The sequence below is a fragment of the Coregonus lavaretus genome (genome assembly GCF_964263955.1).
Source record: "Coregonus lavaretus genome assembly, contig: HAP1_SCAFFOLD_387, whole genome shotgun sequence".
Taxonomy (NCBI): Eukaryota; Metazoa; Chordata; class Actinopteri; order Salmoniformes; family Salmonidae; genus Coregonus; species Coregonus lavaretus.
This window is the reverse complement of record NW_028158029.1, coordinates 214,226-224,333: the sequence shown is the minus strand read 5'-3', so window position 1 is coordinate 224,333 and position 10,108 is coordinate 214,226.

Below are 10,108 nucleotides of genomic sequence, written 5' to 3'. Positions count from 1 at the left end.
GGAAGAGACAGTACTACACAGGAAGAGACAGTACTACATAGGAAGAAACAGTACTACACAGGAAGAGAAAATACTACACAAGAAGAGACAGTACTACACAAGAAAAGACAGGAAGAAACAGTACTACTCAGGAAGAGACAGTACTACACAGGAATAGACAGGAAGAGACAGTACTATATAGGAAGAAACAGTACTACAAAGGAAGAAACAGTACTACACAGGAAGAGACAGTACTACACAGGAAAATACAGTACTACACATGAAGAGACAGTACTACACAGGAAGAGACAGTACTACACAGGAAGAGACAGACTACACAGGAAGAGACAGTACTACACAGGAAGAGACAGGAAGAGACAGTACTACACAGGAAGAGACAGTACTACACATGAAGACACAATGCTACACATTAAGAGACAGGAAGATACAGTACTACATAGGAAGAAACAGTACTACACAGGAAGAAACAGTACTACACAGGAAGAGACAGTACTACACAGGAAAATACAGTACTACACATGAAGAGACAGTACTACACAGGAAGAGACAGTACTACACAGGAAGAGACAGTACTACACAGGAAGAGACAGGAAGAGACAGTACTACACAGGAAGAGACAGTACTACACATGAAGACACAATGCTACACATTAAGAGACAGGAAGATACAGTACTACATAGGAAGAAACAGTACTACACAGGAAGAAACAGTACTACACAGGAAGAGACAGTACTACACAGGAAGATACAGTACTACACATGAAGAGACAGTACTACACAGGAAGAGACAGTACTACACAGGAAGAGACAGTACTACACAGGAAGAGACAGTACTACACAGGAAGAAACAGTACTACACAGGAAGAGACAGTACTACACAGGAAGAGACAGGAAGAGACAGTACTACACAGGAAGAGACAGTAATACACATGAAGAGACAATGCTACACATGAAGAGACAGGAAGATACAGTACTACACAGGAAGAAACAGTACTAAACAGGAAGAAACAGTACTACTCAGGAAGAGACAGTACTACACAGGAAGAAACAGTACGGCACAGGAAGAAACAGTACTACACAGGAAGAGACAGGAAGAGACAGTACTACAAAGGAAGAAACAGTACTGCACAGGAAGAAACAGTACTACACAGGAAGAGACAGTACTACATAAGAAGAAACAGTACTACACAGGAAGAGAAAATACTACACAAGAAGAGACAGTACTACACAGGAAGAGACAGGAAGAGACAGTACTATATAGGAAGAAATAGTACTACAAAGGAAGAAACAGTACTACACATGAAGAGACAGTACTACACAGGAAGAGACAGTACTACACAGGAAGAGACAGTACTACACATGAAGACACAATGCTACACATTAAGAGACAGGAAGATACAGTACTACATAGGAAGAAACAGTACTACACAGGAAGAAACAGTACTACACAGGAAGAGACAGTACTACACAGGAAGATACAGTACTACACATGAAGAGACAGTACTACACAGGAAGAGACAGTACTACACAGGAAGAGACAGTACTACATAGGAAGAGACAGTACTACACAGGAAGAAACAGTACTACACAGGAAGAGACAGTACTACACAGGAAGAGACAGGAAGAGACAGTACTACACAGGAAGAGACAGTACTACACATGAAGAGACAATGCTACACAGGAAGAGACAGGAAGATACAGTACTACACAGGAAGAAACAGTACTAAACAGGAAGAAACAGTACTACTCAGGAAGAGACAGTACTACACAGGAAGAAACAGTACTGCACAGGAAGAAATAGTACTACACAGGAAGAGACAGGAAGAGACAGTACTACAAAGGAAGAAACAGTACTGCACAGGAAGAAACAGTACTACACAGGAAGAAAGAGTACTACACAGGAATAAACAATACTACACAGGAAGAGACAGTACTAAAGAGGAAGAGACAGTACTACACAGGAAGAGACAGGAAGAGACAGTACTACACGGTAAGAGACAGTACTACACAGGAATAGACAGTACTACACAGGAAGAAACAGTACTGCACAGGAAGAAACAGTTTTACAGAGGAAGTGACAGTAGTACACAGGAAGAGACAGTACTACACAGGAAGAAACAGTACTACACAGGAAGAGACAGTACTACATAGGAAGAGACAGGAAGAGACAGTACTACACAGGAAGAGACAGTACTACACATGAAGAGACAATGCTACACAGGAAGAGACAGGAAGATACAGTACTACACAGGAAGAAACAGTACTAAACAGGAAGAAACAGTACTACTCAGGAAGAGACAGTACTACACAGGAAGAAACAGTACTGCACAGGAAGAAACAGTACTACACAGGAAGAGACAGGAAGAGACAGTACTACAAAGGAAGAAACAGTACTGTACAGGAAGAAACAGTACTACACAGGAAGAAAGAGTACTACACAGGAATAAACAATACTACACAGGAAGAGACAGTACTACAGAGGAAGAGACAGTACTACACAGGAAGGGACAGGAAGAGACAGTACTACACGGTAAGAGACAGTACTACACAGGAATAGACAGTACTACACAGGAAGAAACAGTACTGCACAGGAAGAAACAGTTTTACAGAGGAAGAGACAGTACTACACAGGAAGAGACAGCACTACACAGGAACAGACAGTACTACACAGGAATACACAGGAAAATATAGTACTACACAGGAAGAGAAGGTACTACACAGGAAGAAACAGTACTACACAGGAAGAGACAGTACTACACAGGAAGAGACAGGAAGAGACAGTACTACACAGGAAGAGACAGGACTACACAGGAAGAGACAATGCTACACAGGAAGAGACAGGAAGATGTAGTACTACACAGGAAGAGACAGTACTACACAGGAAGAGACAGTACTACACAGTAAGAGACAGTACTACACATGAAGAGACAATACTACACAGGAAGAGACAGGAAGAGACAGTACTACACAGGAAGAAACAGTACTACACTGGAAGAAACAGTACTACACAGGAAGAGACAGTACTACACAGGAAGAGACAGTAATACACAGGAAGAGACAGTACTACACAGGAAGAGACAGTACTACACAGGAGGAGACAGTACTACACAGGAAGAGACAGTGCTACACAGGAAGAAACAGTACTACACAGGAAGAGAAAATACTACACAAGAAGAGACAGTACTACACAGGAAGAGACAGGAAGAGACAGTACTATATAGGAAGAAACAGTACTACAAAGGAAGAAACAGTACTACACATGAGGAGACAGTACTACACAGGAAGAGACAGTACTACACAGGAAGAGACAGTACCACACAGGAAGAGACAGGAAGAGACAGTACTACACAGGAAGAGACAGTACTACACATGAAGACACAATGCTACAAATTAAGAGACAGGAAGATACAGTACTACATAGGAAGAAACAGTACTACACAGGAAGAAACAGTACTACACAGGAAGAGACAGTACTACACAGGAAGATACAGTACTACACATGAAGAGACAGTACTACACAGGAAGAGACAGTACTACACAGGAAGAGACAGTACTACATAGGAAGAGACAGTACTACACAGGAAGAAACAGTACTACACAGGAAGAGACAGTACTACACAGGAAGAGACAGGAAGAGACAGTACTACACAGGAAGAGACAGTACTACACATGAAGAGATAATGCTACACAGGAAGGGACAGGAAGATACAGTACTACACAGGAAGAAACAGTATTAAACAGGAAGAAACAGTACTACTCAGGAAGAGACAGTACTACACAGGAAGAAACAGTACTGCACAGGAAGAAACAGTACTGCACAGGAAGAAACAGTTTTACAGAGGAAGAGACAGTACTACACAGGAAGAGACAGCACTACACAGGAACAGACAGTACTACACAGGAATACACAGGAAAATATAGTACTACACAGGAAGAGAAGGTACTACACAGGAAGAAACAGTACTACACAGGAAGAGACAGTACTACACAGGAAGAGACAGGAAGAGACAGTACTACACAGGAAGAGACAGGACTACACAGGAAGAGACAATGCTACACAGGAAGAGACAGGAAGATGTAGTACTACACAGGAAGAGACAGTACTACACAGGAAGAGACAGTACTACACAGTAAGAGACAGTACTACACATGAAGAGACAATACTACACAGGAAGAGACAGGAAGAGACAGTACTACACAGGAAGAAACAGTACTACACTGGAAGAAACAGTACTACACAGGAAGAGACAGTACTACACAGGAAGAGACAGTAATACACAGGAAGAGACAGTACTACACAGGAAGAGACAGTACTACACAGGAGGAGACAGTACTACACAGGAAGAGACAGTGCTACACAGGAAGAAACAGTACTACACAGGAAGAGAAAATACTACACAAGAAGAGACAGTACTACACAGGAAGAGACAGGAAGAGACAGTACTATATAGGAAGAAACAGTACTACAAAGGAAGAAACAGTACTACACATGAGGAGACAGTACTACACAGGAAGAGACAGTACTACACAGGAAGAGACAGTACCACACAGGAAGAGACAGGAAGAGACAGTACTACACAGGAAGAGACAGTACAACACATGAAGACACAATGCTACAAATTAAGAGACAGGAAGATACAGTACTACATAGGAAGAAACAGTACTACACAGGAAGAAACAGTACTACACAGGAAGAGACAGTACTACACAGGAAGATACAGTACTACACATGAAGAGACAGTACTACACAGGAAGAGACAGTACTACATAGGAAGAGACAGTACTACACAGGAAGAAACAGTACTACACAGGAAGAGACAGTACTACACAGGAAGAGACAGGAAGAGACAGTACTACACAGGAAGAGACAGTACTACACATGAAGAGACAATGCTACACAGGAAGAGACAGGAAGATACAGTACTACACAGGAAGAAACAGTACTAAACAGGAAGAAACAGTACTACTCAGGAAGAGACAGTACTACACAGGAAGAAACAGTACTGCACAGGAAGAAATAGTACTACACAGGAAGAGACAGGAAGAGACAGTACTACAAAGGAAGAAACAGTACTGCACAGGAAGAAACAGTACTACACAGGAAGAAAGAGTACTACACAGGAATAAACAATACTACACAGGAAGAGACAGTACTAAAGAGGAAGAGACAGTACTACACAGGAAGAGACAGGAAGAGACAGTACTACACGGTAAGAGACAGTACTACACAGGAATAGACAGTACTACACAGGAAGAAACAGTACTGCACAGGAAGAAACAGTTTTACAGAGGAAGTGACAGTAGTACACAGGAAGAGACGGTACTACACAGGAAGAAACAGTACTACACAGGAAGAGACAGTACTACATAGGAAGAGACAGGAAGAGACAGTACTACACAGGAAGAGACAGTACTACACATGAAGAGACAATGCTACACAGGAAGAGACAGGAAGATACAGTACTACACAGGAAGAAACAGTACTAAACAGGAAGAAACAGTACTACTCAGGAAGAGACAGTACTACACAGGAAGAAACAGTACTGCACAGGAAGAAACAGTACTACACAGGAAGAGACAGGAAGAGACAGTACTACAAAGGAAGAAACAGTACTGTACAGGAAGAAACAGTACTACACAGGAAGAAAGAGTACTACACAGGAATAAACAATACTACACAGGAAGAGACAGTACTACAGAGGAAGAGACAGTACTACACAGGAAGGGACAGGAAGAGACAGTACTACACGGTAAGAGACAGTACTACACAGGAATAGACAGTACTACACAGGAATAAACAGTACTGCACAGGAAGAAACAGTTTTACAGAGGAAGAGACAGTACTACACAGGAAGAGACAGCACTACACAGGAACAGACAGTACTACACAGGAATACACAGGAAAATATAGTACTACACAGGAAGAGAAGGTACTACACAGGAAGAAACAGTACTACACAGGAAGAGACAGTACTACACAGGAAGAGACAGGAAGAGACAGTACTACACAGGAAGAGACAGGACTACACAGGAAGAGACAATGCTACACAGGAAGAGACAGGAAGATGTAGTACTACACAGGAAGAGACAGTACTACACAGGAAGAGACAGTACTACACAGTAAGAGACAGTACTACACATGAAGAGACAATACTACACAGGAAGAGACAGGAAGAGACAGTACTACACAGGAAGAAACAGTACTACACTGGAAGAAACAGTACTACACAGGAAGAGACAGTACTACACAGGAAGAGACAGTAATACACAGGAAGAGACAGTACTACACAGGAAGAGACAGTACTACACAGGAGGAGACAGTACTACACAGGAAGAGACAGTGCTACACAGGAAGAAACAGTACTACACAGGAAGAGAAAATACTACACAAGAAGAGACAGTACTACACAGGAAGAGACAGGAAGAGACAGTACTATATAGGAAGAAACAGTACTACAAAGGAAGAAACAGTACTACACATGAGGAGACAGTACTACACAGGAAGAGACAGTACTACACAGGAAGAGACAGTACCACACAGGAAGAGACAGGAAGAGACAGTACTACACAGGAAGAGACAGTACTACACATGAAGACACAATGCTACAAATTAAGAGACAGGAAGATACAGTACTACATAGGAAGAAACAGTACTACACAGGAAGAAACAGTACTACACAGGAAGAGACAGTACTACACAGGAAGATACAGTACTACACATGAAGAGACAGTACTACACAGGAAGAGACAGTACTACACAGGAAGAGACAGTACTACATAGGAAGAGACAGTACTACACAGGAAGAAACAGTACTACACAGGAAGAGACAGTACTACACAGGAAGAGACAGGAAGAGACAGTACTACACAGGAAGAGACAGTACTACACATGAAGAGATAATGCTACACAGGAAGAGACCGGAAGATACAGTACTACACAGGAAGAAACAGTATTAAACAGGAAGAAACAGTACTACTCAGGAAGAGACAGTACTACACAGGAAGAAACAGTACTGCACAGGAAGAAACAGTACTGCACAGGAAGAAACAGTTTTACAGAGGAAGAGACAGTACTACACAGGAAGAGACAGCACTACACAGGAACAGACAGTACTACACAGGAATACACAGGAAAATATAGTACTACACAGGAAGAGAAGGTACTACACAGGAAGAAACAGTACTACACAGGAAGAGACAGTACTACACAGGAAGAGACAGGAAGAGACAGTACTACACGGTAAGAGACAGTACTACACAGGAATAGACAGTACTACACAGGAAGAAACAGTACTGCACAGGAAGAAACAGTTTTACAGAGGAAGTGACAGTAGTACACAGGAAGAGACGGTACTACACAGGAAGAAACAGTACTACACAGGAAGAGACAGTACTACATAGGAAGAGACAGGAAGAGACAGTACTACACAGGAAGAGACAGTACTACACATGAAGAGACAATGCTACACAGGAAGAGACAGGAAGATACAGTACTACACAGGAAGAAACAGTACTAAACAGGAAGAAACAGTACTACTCAGGAAGAGACAGTACTACACAGGAAGAAACAGTACTGCACAGGAAGAAACAGTACTACACAGGAAGAGACAGGAAGAGACAGTACTACAAAGGAAGAAACAGTACTGTACAGGAAGAAACAGTACTACACAGGAAGAAAGAGTACTACACAGGAATAAACAATACTACACAGGAAGAGACAGTACTACAGAGGAAGAGACAGTACTACACAGGAAGGGACAGGAAGAGACAGTACTACACGGTAAGAGACAGTACTACACAGGAATAGACAGTACTACACAGGAATAAACAGTACTGCACAGGAAGAAACAGTTTTACAGAGGAAGAGACAGTACTACACAGGAAGAGACAGCACTACACAGGAACAGACAGTACTACACAGGAATACACAGGAAAATATAGTACTACACAGGAAGAGAAGGTACTACACAGGAAGAAACAGTACTACACAGGAAGAGACAGTACTACACAGGAAGAGACAGGAAGAGACAGTACTACACAGGAAGAGACAGGACTACACAGGAAGAGACAATGCTACACAGGAAGAGACAGGAAGATGTAGTACTACACAGGAAGAGACAGTACTACACAGGAAGAGACAGTACTACACAGTAAGAGACAGTACTACACATGAAGAGACAATACTACACAGGAAGAGACAGGAAGAGACAGTACTACACAGGAAGAAACAGTACTACACTGGAAGAAACAGTACTACACAGGAAGAGACAGTACTACACAGGAAGAGACAGTAATACACAGGAAGAGACAGTACTACACAGGAAGAGACAGTACTACACAGGAGGAGACAGTACTACACAGGAAGAGACAGTGCTACACAGGAAGAAACAGTACTACACAGGAAGAGAAAATACTACACAAGAAGAGACAGTACTACACAGGAAGAGACAGGAAGAGACAGTACTATATAGGAAGAAACAGTACTACAAAGGAAGAAACAGTACTACACATGAGGAGACAGTACTACACAGGAAGAGACAGTACTACACAGGAAGAGACAGTACCACACAGGAAGAGACAGGAAGAGACAGTACTACACAGGAAGAGACAGTACTACACATGAAGACACAATGCTACAAATTAAGAGACAGGAAGATACAGTACTACATAGGAAGAAACAGTACTACACAGGAAGAAACAGTACTACACAGGAAGAGACAGTACTACACAGGAAGATACAGTACTACACATGAAGAGACAGTACTACACAGGAAGAGACAGTACTACACAGGAAGAGACAGTACTACATAGGAAGAGACAGTACTACACAGGAAGAAACAGTACTACACAGGAAGAGACAGTACTACACAGGAAGAGACAGGAAGAGACAGTACTACACAGGAAGAGACAGTACTACACATGAAGAGATAATGCTACACAGGAAGAGACCGGAAGATACAGTACTACACAGGAAGAAACAGTATTAAACAGGAAGAAACAGTACTACTCAGGAAGAGACAGTACTACACAGGAAGAAACAGTACTGCACAGGAAGAAACAGTACTGCACAGGAAGAAACAGTTTTACAGAGGAAGAGACAGTACTACACAGGAAGAGACAGCACTACACAGGAAGAGACAGTGCTACACAGGAATACACAGGAAAATATAGTACTACACAGGAAGAGAAGGTACTACACAGGAAGAAACAGTACTACACAGGAAGAGACAGTACTACACAGGAAGAGACAGGAAGAGACAGTACTACACAGGAAGAGACAGGACTACACAGGAAGAGACAATGCTACACAGGAAGAGACAGGAAGATGTAGTACTACACAGGAAGAGACAGTACTACACAGGAAGAGACAGTACTACACAGTAAGAGACAGTACTACACATGAAGAGACAATACTACACAGGAAGAGACAGGAAGAGACAGTACTACACAGGAAGAAACAGTACTACACTGGAAGAAACAGTACTACACAGGAAGAGACAGTACTACACAGGAAGAGACAGTAATACACAGGAAGAGACAGTACTACACAGGAAGAGACAGTACTACACAGGAGGAGACAGTACTACACAGGAAGAGACAGTGCTACACAGGAAGAAACAGTACTACACAGGAAGAGAAAATACTACACAAGAAGAGACAGTACTACACAGGAAGAGACTGGAAGAGACAGTACTATATAGGAAGAAACAGTACTACAAAGGAAGAAACAGTACTACACATGAGGAGACAGTACTACACAGGAAGAGACAGTACTACACAGGAAGAGACAGTACCACACAGGAAGAGACAGGAAGAGACAGTACTACACAGGAAGAGACAGTACTACACATGAAGACACAATGCTACAAATTAAGAGACAGGAAGATACAGTACTACATAGGAAGAAACAGTACTACACAGGAAGAAACAGTACTACACAGGAAGAGACAGTACTACACAGGAAGATACAGTACTACACATGAAGAGACAGTACTACACAGGAAGAGACAGTACTACACAGGAAGAGACAGTACTACATAGGAAGAGACAGTACTACAGAGGAAGAGACAGTACTATACAGGAAGAGACAGGAAGAGACAGTACTACAC